The following is a 14,354-nucleotide window of genomic DNA, read 5'->3' on the forward strand; positions in this document are numbered from 1 at the left end:
AGAGTTGTATTGCAGTAGCCAAGCAAATTGAAAATAATTATAATGGCCTTCGTGAAAATTTTAGAAAGAGATTTTTTCGTCAATTAAAACTACTAATTTCTTGTGGAAAAATGGTCATAGTGAAGAACTCATTTAAGCTTCCTCCTAGGTGATGAAGATGATGAGAAAAAACAAATAAACTGTATTTTTGTTTCACAAATAATTATTACTGTAAACTGTGTTATAAATGCGGATATGACTGGGAGCAACCATACAAGTACATAAGATGGCCAGTCTTAGTACCATACAGTTTACAACACATAATTCGGCAACGTCCCACCAGACCCTTTGCCACACAGACAAATATTCAATTCATATGTATTGTTTGCCCCAATCACCCGATAGAACCTCCGAGGAAAGAAATATAAGGGTTCAAGGTATAAACCTCAGTACTGATCCTTATTCACTATGAGACTCGACTATCGTGACAGCCGCTGACTATTACCCTTCCACCTGAACTTTCATGGTCAGATTCGCTTGCTCGAGGAAAGAAACTAGAAACCTCAACTAGACATTGTCAATGATACCTATATATAAGGGAGACTTACTTAAGTCTAGGGCAGTTCCAGCCAATCCCCAATAGACATCAGGGTTACGTCTTCGAACCCTTGACTAAACTCACAGACTCACTCCTCTGGTTGAGTTGCTGACTCATATCTATATAGAATAAACCTTCTTGCACTCTTCTGACTCTATTCCTAACCTAAATCAGGGACTCATACCTGTAGCTCTGATACCAACTGTAACGGCCTCAACCCAGGGGTCAGGAGTTGACGTCATCAATAACAACAATAACAACTTAAAATAATCCAACTCAACATTATTATATAAACACAACCCCTTTTTCCAAGATCTTTTCCAGGTTTAAGTATGACTTAGCTTACAACCATCACAAAACCAACTTACGAAAGACAGTCCTGACAATACTATCTTTGTACAACAACTAGACAGACCCACTTTGGTCCAACACAACTACCTCAGAGGATCCTGACACAGAAGGAACTTGAACTTTGTCCTAACCACCACGGGAAAATCCCCTAGACATCTGCAATACACACATATAAAACATTTTGCTAGGATGAGCATTAGATTGCTCAGCATCACCACTATATGAATAATAATCAAAAACAGTTTATGATAAACAATTATAGGAACAGAAATCATAACTTGCTAGAAAACAAGTAAAACATGTATGAACTGGATATCAAAACTAGCATGCTCTGTAAAACCAAATCATTAGTTGTGTGTTGTGCATAAATATCAATTTCAATTTTAGCATGCTTCTTTCATTTTCAAATCTTCTGTCCCATCACAGGACCCATAAAACCATTTGTTCCGTTACGGGAACTATAAAACTTATCCCATCACAGGACCTATAAAATTTGTTCCTCTCCGGGAACCTCAAAATCACTTGCTCAGATATAAAAGTATTGGATGATCCCTGGTGAGACAGCTGATCAGGCTATCCTATGAAACTTGTTCCGGAACTCAGAGACTAGCTAGGTCTTTTTCACGCTGGGCTGGTGGTTATAATAGGGTGCATAACAACTTCGCCTCTTACGCTAACTTCCAGGCCGTTATGGGCCTTCTCGCACACTCATCCAATTATCTGATCATTTTTATCCAGTTTTCCAAACCACTTACCTATCTCTTGTCAAAAAAATTATAACACAGTACATTTTCAAAAACATTTTTTTTATTCAAAACTTAAAGATAGGTATTTCAAAAGTCACTTTTCCCCCAAAAACACAAGTTAACAACAATTTGAAACCCAGGGGATACATAACTTAAATCGTTCTATTTCAGTACGTAATTTAAACCCACAATTATTCATATATACCGAACCGTAAAAGATTTGTTCAGGGGTACTTGCCTTGCAGAGCCTTAAAAACATTACCGATTGACCTTGAGCCGACACAAACACTCAGGCTTTATCACCTAACCACTAGATTACCCTGGATTCAACTTCAACACTCAGTTCCTTCGATTGAAACCATACTAAGCTCATCGACTGTCCACTAGGCTATCCAACGCCAACTCTTGGGCTTTTCGACTAGCACCTACAAAGTCGAAACACCCTAACTTAGACCTTCGATTATGTTTGACATATCCTCGCTAATAATCTACCCGAACGTTAACAAAACCCGACTCGTAACGTACATCATATAATAATACACGTATCAATTAGGGTTCACGTCTTCGAAAGTCGGTTCGGTGTGCATTTTCAGAAAATAGGTATATTTATCCTTTTATGAAACTAGGGTTATCGATTTTTGTAAAGTATTTCATCACAACACATAATCAAATTTCGTATAAGGTACGTTAATATAACTGATCAACATTCCGATAGTCATTGGATACAGCCTCGTATTTCCGTAATTTAATTTTCCGGAATTCGGGCAGCACCTCCTTTGATTATCGGCTAACCCGTCGAACTTCCGGACATCAAATCAATCTCAACCAATTCACACCAACCACAATACAATTCCCAACCACCGATTCCAGTCCAACACTGAAAATTCGCAAATTCACAAACATCAATTAAATACACTTATTATTCGTTATTATCCGCATTTTTATGTCTTAACTCATATTTTATAATTTTATTCGTAATTTGCATTTTAAATTGTATTTTGTATTTTAAATTGTAGGACTCAGAATATTCATCATAGTCCACCGTCGGCTCGCTGAGGCTCATTGCCGACGACGGCAAAAATTTGTGGGTACCCGTATAAATTGGGTTTCCAACGTGAATATTCACCGATTAAATGTTATAATTCCATGCAGTTTATTTATGTCACGAAACAATTATCAACCAAATCCTACAGAATTAATAAAATAATAATATCAGAAGTTCAGAATACCAGAAGGAACCATCAATTCGAACAACACACGCACGCACGTGTATCACCGAACAGGGCAACCGGAAAACATTGCACCAAACCGAAAAAACAAAGGGAACAGTGACACAGGGGCGCACATACACCCAAACACCAAGACCACAAGGTACATGCCGAACAGAGGAGCAGGGCGGTGAAAATCGCCGGAAAACAGAATTACAAAACAGGAGCATCACATCAGGACTCACACATATGCGGATAAATATACACACACCAACAGGATACACACGCACGCAGGGGATGACATACACGCCACCACTTTCCGGAGCGGCGAAGGCGGCGATAAAAAAGAAACAAGAAAATAAACAGTGAACTCACCGAAGAATAGAGAAAAAACAGGGAGATGATAACATGGAAGAGAGAAGATATTTGCTGAAAGAAAGAGAGTGGAATCGAGATGAGAGATTTGAGAAGAAGGAGAGATGGGTCAAGAGAAACAATGAACTGAGAAGGGGAAGGAGGGGTTAAACCCGGTTATGAAAACCCTTGCCCCCCTTTTTTTTATTATTCATATAAACTTCGCAATAAAATTTTATCAGACCCGTAATTTAATTATTTAACGAACAATTCACGGATACTTAAAACTCGAACCTTAATAAAATATTTTATAACATATCACAAATAATTAAAAGTTAATAGAAATAGGATTTTCGAAATTTTAAAATAATTTTTGAAACACAATTTATTCCTCTTTTTAACGAATAAACGAAACAACGCGCAGATAAAATTTATCCCAAAATTACCAAAATAATTTTAAAATTCTCCGAATATTCCAAACTTAATAAAATATAAATTTCATAATTTTTAAAAAAATTTGGAATTAAATACGGATTTAACAAATAATTATAATCAGAAAATCATATATGGCTAAATAATTGATGAAATGTTGATTTCTCATCATTTGTATTCAAATAGTATTATTAACAAAATACAATTATAAAAATTATAAAGAAATTTTACATAGATTAATATATCAAGAGTTTGAGAACATAAGCAGAAAAGAGATTAAATACTGCTAACTTTTAAGTAATAATTATTTGTGAAATAAAAATACTACCTTATTTGTTTTTTATCATCATCTTCATCACCTAGGAGAAAGATTAAATAAGTTCTTCACTCTCACCAGTTTTCCACAAAAAACAGTTTTCCACAAAAAACTACTTGTTTTAATTGCCGAAATAATCTCTTTTTAAAATTTTTAGGAAGGCCATTATAATTATTTTCAATTTGCTTAGATATTGCAATAAAACTCCATCTTTCAATGCTTCCCATGGAGGATATTGCATCATTAATCATCTACATTTGAAAAAAAATAAAAGTTAGATTCATACATACTACAATATATTAATACTCTTATATCACTTAAGAAATATATATAAAACCTGTTCATAAGGAGGATGACCATTCTCTTGAGGGTAGGGATGGCCGGGAATATAGGCATTTTGTTAGTGTTCATCATTAAAACCATGGGCGCAGGATATTTGAATCTCTGTTAAAACCATTTACCTTAAATCTAAATCTTAAAGCAAGTACCTTATTGATGCATGTTGAATGATTTTATATTTAAGTTCGCACATGCTAAAATATTAAAAAGGAAAATAATCTTTTGCTTTAAAATTTTTGCAAGGGATCCATTATTTAGGGAAAATTTGATTTCACGCTCACTCAAAACCTAATAAGTAATAAGTAAGCACAGCTAAGATCATGCGTTACTTTTTTTAAAATAAGATGTTGTTTCTTAATTATTTCGATGAACTAGAAATTTATACTATTATACCACATCAAAAATATAATAGGTCAATCATATTTCAAAGTGATGATTATATTATTAGTAAATAATTCTTTAACTTCAAATTTATTAAGATTTGTTTGAAATAATAAACATATTTTAATCTTATACCAAAAAATAATTTTTATTTATATTAAAAATATTTGTGATATAAAAGGTTTAGAACAAATATGATAGAAGGTCATAACTACTACACAAGACCAATTATGATCAAAATTATCAAGTCACTTAAGATTTACATAATACTTTTAAAGATATTTAAAAATAATGTGATTTCATACATATTAATGATTGTAATGTAGTTCTTGTATTTGAGCTAGGTTGAAAAAAATTAAATTTTTAAAAAAAATTGTTAAACATATTTATTATTGGTAAGATAGTATATATAGTTGACTAATCTCAATGCTAATATTATGAGTTAAATCTAGTCCAATTTATTTGAAATAGAAGTTTTAATTTGTGTTTCAAATTAACTAACCTATTTTTAACATATTCATAAAAAAGTTATTTAATTTATATTAATTTCTATACATTAATTTTTATGAATTATTTTTAACAGATATATTAAAACTCATTGTGGTAAGAAAAGCAAAAACTTTGCATTGGAGTTTCATGTAAGGTAACATACTTGTTAAAAACCTTTTTACATAATAATAATAAAAGTATATTCACTTTTGATACATATTATACTTATTAGATGTTTGTTAAATATGTGCTTATTATAAGTTTAGTATGACAATTGAAAATCTTTTAACCACATAAATTTCAAAATCAAGTAGAATCACAATATATGCCATAAAAATTTTGAGCTTACCAATTAGTCTTACAAATTATTGTTTGCAATATATAAAAAATGTGTTTTATATTATTTCTAATGGGATAGAAACAACTTCTGATGGTAAAAACCTTAATGGATGGGTAGTTAATAAATAACAAAATTTTATTTTTTTATCAAAACAACATCATAATGTTAGATGGTTAAAAAATCATTTTCACCAACTCCCTTTATTAAGAACCCCAAACATTAGTTTCAAACAATAACTTATAGTATAACTTAGATAAATTATTTTATAATATCTACTTAATATGTTTAAATTTTTTTAATTATTTTATGATTTACTATTTCTTTCAATGATAAAAAAATAATCATTATGTTGAACAGTTAATATTTTTACTCCAAATAGTTAATATTTGTACTCGAATTAGTAATTATTCTTTGACCATATATCAATTTGGTCCATTTGTTAAATTGTAAAACCCTTTTCATCCTCCAATATGTTTTATAACCTTGCAAAATAGTTAATATATATTTTAAGAAAATATTAAAGATATATATGACCAAAATGGAGGCTTATATTATTTTAAAATCTAAAACTCTAGAAATTATATCCCTAAGACATTGATATATGAATTTGGTAAAGTTAACATATGTCACATTTTTGTGGGTAGTTTACTTTACTATATTTTAGACTATTGTGTGACAAAATTACTATTAACACTTAGTATCGTTTTTAAAAGTGTCAAAATATGTTAAAATGTTCTCCATTTGTTATTCAGTTTTAGTTAAGGTCTAAATATTTGGGTTGATGGGTTGAAAATAATTTTTGTTCAAAATGCTCAAGAATGTTCAAATTTAACTTTAGTCATCATTTGTATTCTTATAGTATTATTAACAAAGTACAATTATAAAAATATAAAGAAATTTTACATAGATTTATATATCAAGAGTTTGAGAACATATGTAGAAAAGAGATTAAATATTGCTAACCTTTTAGTAATAATTATTTGTGAAATAAGTTCTTCACCTAGGAGGAATCTTAAATGAGTTCTTCACTCTGACCAGTTTTCCATAAGAAACTACTTATTTTAATTGAGGAAACAATCTCTTTTTAAAAATTTTAGGAAGGCCGTTATAATTATTTTCAATTTTCTTGGATATTGCAATACAACTCCATCTTGGAATTCTTCCCATGGAGGATATTGCATCATTAATAATCTACATTTGAAAAAAAATAAAAGTTAGATCCATACATACTACAATATATTAATACTCACATATCACTTAAGAAATATATATAAAACATGTTCATAAGGAGGATGGCCATTCTATTGAGTGTTAGGATGGGGAATATAGGCATTTGGTTAGTGTTCATCATTAGAACCATGGGCGTAGGATATTTGAATGTTTAAAACCTTTTACCTTAAATCTAAATCTTAAAACCCTAAAGGTAACTCCTCAACTCCTCAAATAGGTACCTTACTAATACATGTTAAATGATTTTATATTTAAGTTCGGAGATGCTAAAATATTAAAAAAGGAAAATAATCTTTTCCTTTAAAATTTTTACAAGGGAGCCATTATTTGGGGCTATATATTTTCACGAAAGTCTGATTTCACGCTCACTCTAATCCTAATAAGTAATAACTAAGCACGGGACAAGATAATGTGTTACTTTTTTTAAAATAAGATGTTGGATCTTCCAAAAATTAATTTTAAAAAGTAATCTTGTAAATCGGGAGCGAGTCTGGTTGTTTGGAGTGGCACTTTTCTGGATTTTTTTAATCCTAATATGCAAGATGAATTTCAATTTTTTAATATTTTTTTTATATCACTAAAATTGATATATCTTAACATTCGTACTGTTGGATCATTGAAAAATCATTTTAAAAATTAATCATGTAAATGGGGAACGAGTCTCGTTGTTTGGAGTGGACTTTTACTGGATTTTTCAAATTCTAATATGCGAGATGAATTTCAAATTTTTTAATATGACTAAAATTGGTATATCTTAACATCGGTATGGATGGATCGTCGAGAAAATTATTTTAAAAATTGATCTTGTAAATCGGGAACGAGTCTCGTTGCTTAGAGTGGTACTTTTACTGGATTTTTCAAATCCTGATATGCAAGATGAATTGCAAATTTTTTAATAGTTTTTTCATATTACTAAAATTGATATATCTAAACATCCGTATGGTTGGATCATCAAAAAATCAATTTAAAAATTAATTTGTAAATCGGGAATGAGTCTCGTTGTCTAGAGTGGTACTTTTATCGGATTTTTTAATCCTGATAGAGAAGATGAATTTCTAAATTTTTAATAATTTTTTCATATGACTAAAATTGATATATCTTAACATCCGTATGGTTGGATCTTCCAAAAAATAATTTTAAAAAGTAATCTTGTAAATCGGGAGCAAGTCTCGTTTTTTGGAGTGGTACTTTTACTGGATTTTTCAAATCCTGATAAGCAAGATGAATTTTAATTTTTTAATAGTTTTTTCATATGACTAAAATTGATATATCTTAACATCCGTATGGTTGGATTGTTGAAAAAATCATTTTAAAAATTAATCTTGTAAATCGGGAACGAGTCTCGTTGTTTGGAATGGACTTTTACTGGATTTTTCGAATTCTGTTATGTAAGATGAATTTCAAACTTTTTTCATATGACTAAAATTGATATATCTTAACATACGTATGGATGGATGGTCGAAAAAATTATTTTAAAAATTAATCTTGTAAATCGGGAACGAGTCTCGTTGCTTGGAGTGGTACTTTCACTAGATTTTTCTAATCCTGACATGCAAGATGAATTTCAAATTTGTTAATAATTTTTTCCTTTGACTAAAATTAATATATCTTAAAATCCGTACGGTTGGATCATCGAAAAAATCAATATAAAAAATAATCTTGTAAATTGGGAATGAGTCTCATTGTGTGGAGTGGTACTTTTATTGAATTTTTCTTATCTTGACATGCAAGATGAATTTCAAATTTGTTAATAATTTTTTCATATGACTAAAATTAATATATCTTAACATCTGTACGGTTGGATCGTCGAAAAAATTATTTTAAAAATTAATCTTATAAATCGGGAATGAGTCTCGTTGTCGGGAGTTGTACTTTTACTAGATTTTTATCCAATCCTGATATGGAAGATGAATTTCAAAATTTTTAATAATTTTTTTATATGACTAAAATTGATATATCTTAACATCCGTACGGTTGGATCGTTGAAAAAATCATTTAGAAATTTAACTTGTTAACCGAGAATCTAATTTTATACAGTAATACTTTTACAATGGTTTTCTTCAAACACCATTGTGTAAATATAAACTAAGACAATGTTTTATTATTAAAAAACCGTTGTGTAAGCATATCAGCTTTTTTCAATCTAATGGTTAATCTAACGGCTAATATCTAGTCTCATTTCAATCAAGGGCTGTCATTCCGATGCTTCGGCAATCCGAATAAAATGTTTACAACCTATCATCGGGTGCCACCTCATCAGGTGATGCCCATTAAAATAATAAAATAACTATTTCAGAAAACTATTTTATTCCGTTGTATGAAGGTATCTAAGACAACCATTCTACAAACTGTTGTATGAATTACACAACATAATATCTAAAAGCTTATACGAGACCAACTAAGACAAGGCTTTTGTTTTAACATAAAACCATTATATAAGAATATCAGCTATTTTTCGATCTAATGGCCAATATCAAATCTCATATCAATGAAGGGCTCTCATTTCGCCACCTCAGCAATCCTTGTGCATGATTTACCACCTATCACGTGTTACCACCTCAATACGTGGTACCTACTGAAATTCCTCAGACAACTGTTTTCATTCCATTGTTTGATGGTTTATAGGACAAACTTTTTAAAAAACCGTTGTCTGAATTACACAATATAATGTCAAAACCGTTATCTTATATCCCTATATGTTAACATAGTAACAACGGTTTGTAATCGTAGTGTTAAAGATCTACAACAACACTATATTTCAAAAACCGTTGTCTGACTCGATGAGAAGATACAACTTGTACAATAGTTTAAAAAAGATGGATATCCGTTGTTTGTTCTGGAGCTCACAAAACTGTTTTTTCTGCAAAATCAATTCACCATTGTATGATTTTTTAGGACAACGGTTTTTTTTAACCATTGTCTGTCAACAATTGTCTGATTACAAATTTCTTGTAGTGCTCTCATGATGAACGCTCAACCAAATGCCAATATTCCCCGCCATCCTAATGCTCAACGGAATGCCTATATTCCCCGCCATCCTCCTTATGAACAGGTTTTTATATATATTTCTTAAGTGATATATAAGTATTAATATATTGCAGTATATATGGATCTAACTTTTATTTTTTTCAAATGTAGATGATTAATGATGCAATATCCTAATGGGAAGCATTCAGAGATAGAGTTGTATTGCAATAGCCAAGCAAATTGAAAATAATTATAATGGCCTTCGTGAAAATTTTAGAAAGAGATTGTTTCGTCAATCAAAACTACTAATTTCTTGTGGAAAAATGGTCATAGTGAAGAACTCATTTAAGCTTCCTCCTAGGTGATGAAGATGATGAGAAAAAACAAATAAACTGTATTTTTATTTCACAAATAATTATTACTGTAAACTGTGTTGTAAATGCGGATATGACTGGGAGCAACCATACAAGTACATAAGATGGCCAGTCTTAGTACCATACAGTTTATAACACATAATTCGGCGACGTCCCACCAGACCCTTTGCCACACAGACAAATAGTCAATTCATATGTATTGTTTGCCCCAATCACCCGACACTAGTACAGAAAGGTCCTTCTGCGTCGCACTTTTTGCATCGGTTGAATATACAACCGACGCTTAAACACACTTGAAGCATCGGTTGTAACTTTAACCGATGCCTTAAGGCATTTGGGCATGATCTGTTGCGTCAGTCATTGATATAACTGATGTTTTTGACAATCTGTAGCGTCGGGCTTTAAAACGCCGACGCCTAAAATCCTTTATAGTGTCGGTCTTTATAATGCCGATGCTGTAACTTATACGTACAGCGTCGGCATTTAAAATACCGACGCTTTAGATTTGGTTTATAGCATCGGCTTGTAAATGCCGACGATACAGATTTGGTTTAGAGCGTCGACGTGTAATTGCCGACGCTGTAGATTTGCTTTAAAGCGTCGTCTTCTGAATGCCGACGCTATAGGTTGTTATTTTTTTAAAATAATTTTAAGAAAAAATTTAAATAATAAAAAATTTAAATATAATTATAAAATATGAAATAAAATTAATAAAATTGTAGATGGGATATTATTACTATCATTGTAAAATAGTAGAAAATTAAATATCTATGATATATACTAAACTCTATATTAATAAAATAATTTTATAGTTACAAAAGAATTGATATTTTACAAAAAATATCTCTGTTTTTCAACCAAGTCTTCTGTAAATTTAATTTTTGCTTATGATTGAGAGTGCATGGTAAGAAGCCCCATAACTATCTGTAACTATGCAAACCAGCCCCAGGTGAGTCACTACACAGTCAAAAGCACTAAGACGATTTGTACTGATGCTAGAATCAGAAGCAGGAAAAGACCAGTAATCAGATAAGAGGCAGATTAATAAAACTCAAGCAATCTGTAGGGAATTATTATGGTAACATATCTATCTTAATCACTGATCACCAATATCTAAAGATTTATTGACTATATAGCTGGAATGATATTGAGATTTACAGCTCATGTTACCGATCAGATGATTGTATATCTTAATCACTCATCAACTATATAAGAAACTTGCACATACTCAACAACTTACAGGTAATAAAATCTCAGTTCATAATTTTTTTGAACTATATAAGAAACTTGCACATATCAGCAACTTTTGAAAACTAAAGAACATGCCAAAACAAATGTTAAAGCATCATCAATCAAGAAATCTTCACCTTCATGATCTTAGGTTTCTTCGGCTCTGGAGGTGGCAACTTATCCACCGGAACAGTCAACACATTGTCTTGATAAAAAGCCTTGACCGTCTGGAAATTAGCATTCTCAAACAAAACTAACTTCATAATAAACTTGCCAATTCTCTTCTCCTGTTTAACATGTTTGCGAGACCACACCACCCCCACCGGTAGCATATTATGGTACTATTACATGGTGCACATTGGAGGACTTAATGGCCCTGGCAATTGATGTCGTAAATGCTTTAAATGGCTTGGCATTGGGGCAAGGTGAACCTGCAGTTGGTTTGGGCATGTTCATGCAATGGCTCAACACAGATACTGTTCGTAAGTTTTTCAGCGGGCAAAGCTTCACTGGAATCGGGGCAACAAAATCAGTTCCAAGCGAAAACCCTAATCAGTTTTATCGTGTCTGAGAAAATACTGGAGTGGTCATCTCGAAACCCATTGCTTGGATATCTTCGGTGCCTGATCAGGATGTTCTTGACCTGGACTTGCTAGCGCGTCTCCTACAGAACCCAGGAGACGTCGACAAGCTGATAAAAATATGTGATTCGACAGCTAAAGGGAGGTCATGTGCCAGTGCCATCGCAACCATTCCTGAATCATTACTTACCTTTCCAAGGGAAAATACAGCTCCTGGACATAATTCACATTGTATTACTGGTGAATCCTCTGCCCCTCCAATAACCGTTTCTTCAATGGTCACATCAAGCAGCAATAAGAGTCTAATTAACAATGACATACCATCACCAGAAGCAACAATGGCCCCAATGTCTCCTCTGTATTCCTCACCAAGTACCAACTGGGAATCGGATATGGAGATTGAGAGTTCAATCAGTGACAATGGAACTGTCGCTGGTATGAGAATGGAACCTCTAATATCACCAGTGGCTACATTTTCTTTACCACAAACCGCAAGCCTACAGCCACCACCAAATGGGCTGCCATCCCTTCGGCATAGGAATTCAGCTCTACTCCAGATGCACCTATACCCTGTCTCAAGACAAACTGCTCTGATACCTATGCCGGGGACACAACTCGTAATAGCAATGGGTCTGAATCCTTTAGTCAATGATTTGGTTACATTGCTAATGGTCAACCAGCAGGCTGCTCCTAATATGATAGCCGCCTTTAGTCACTCAACCCCTCCCATGAACTGCTCTTCGTTGTGTGCAAACACTCAAATAGTTGGGCAAAACTCACAGTCAAACTCATGCTCATGTTATTCGACCATGCCAACATCATATATCAAGTCCAGGGGGTGAGGATCCCATCTGTGTTTGTATGTTCTTGCCTTCCTAATACTTTCTTCATATATATTGAATCTGCACTTTTCACATGTGTACCTAGATGGACGATAACACCAATCGCATCCATTATAATTAGCCCGATATGAATCACTTTCGAAAATGTGATTGAGTTGGTGAGGGTGAGCTTCGTGTTTGATATTTTTGGGTAGGGTCACACATCCAATATGAAGAAGCAACGTAAAGCCATCGCTATAGGATATACCACTGCACAAAACTTCACATCCATCACACTGGAAAAGCTTGACTGGGTCACTACGCTTATATGCCAATAACATTTTACCTAGCCAAGGTTGATCCTCGATCACTCTAGGCAACTTCGCACAGACTTTTATGAATCCAAAACTGACATTTGGTGCATCTATAAGACGAGTCTAATGTATTATCATTTACTTTGCAAGCATAACATTTGAATGAGGATGGATGCTCGATTAAGGCTAATGGGTGTTTATGACCTGGATGCTCAAATAAAGGGTCCTCTTTTGACTGGTGAAATAAGAACACAGCACATTTGAAGCAAAACTCATAACTGTATTCTTTGGAACACTATCAAGTTTCTTGACAGCAACCATTAGATACTCTAACTTTTCAGAAACTGTATTCTTCCCACAAAGTCCGTTAATCACTTCATCAACTGTAAAATTCTCTGGTCTAAAACCTTTCCTACACATTCCCTTGTACAATAGCAAAGCCGAATCAACATCCCCAATCTTACAATATCCACTAACAAGATGCTCATACGTAACACAACTACCATCGACCCCATTTAACTCCATCTTTCCAAAAAACTCCTCAGCCCTCTTAACCTCGCCAACCTTACAAAACCCCCCAATTATGGTATTATAAGCAACCAAATCACGCTCCAAACCCTTCATCCCCATTTCTTCCCACACCCTCAAAGCATACCCCATCCTCTCAACCTCACAATACACCGCCATCAAAACACTATAACTATACGAATTCCCCGCACACCCCCTGTCACCATAGAGAAATTTTTGGTGATGGATGACATGGATGGCATAGTTGGTGAAGTTTGAAGCTTTTTTGTGTTTTGCAGTGGAGTGCATAGAGAAAGGAGTTTCGGATTTTGTTCTTAGAACTTAATAGGAAAACGAGAACTCGGCTCGTAAAATATATAAATTTGACTTGATAATAATTTTGATTAAAGCAATATTTTTTAAAATATTATTTTGATTTTTAAAATTATATGTTTCAATTTTAATAGATTTGATCCAATTGAACTCAAGCCAAATCGATCATATTTAATTTTTGTTGACATTTATTGAAAGTGATACGAGTTTTCGAATTGAACTTGAGCCTATTAAACTTTTTATGAGCCGAATTTTAAGCGTAAAAGTAAAAGATCGATCAAATCAGAGCTTGGTCCTGAACTTTTAAATCGAATTTGAGCTATTGAAGTGATGTAATATTTTGAATACATCACTTGCATAGCATCTACAAAACAATGTCCAATTAATTGTACTTAGATGACACCTTTAATTAGGGGTGTACACAGATCTGGTTGGGCGGGTTGGGAGAATTTAGCAACCCAACC

Source organism: Apium graveolens, unplaced genomic scaffold (genome assembly GCF_009905375.1).
Source record: "Apium graveolens cultivar Ventura unplaced genomic scaffold, ASM990537v1 ctg2526, whole genome shotgun sequence".
In the NCBI taxonomy this organism is placed as follows: Eukaryota; Viridiplantae; Streptophyta; class Magnoliopsida; order Apiales; family Apiaceae; genus Apium; species Apium graveolens.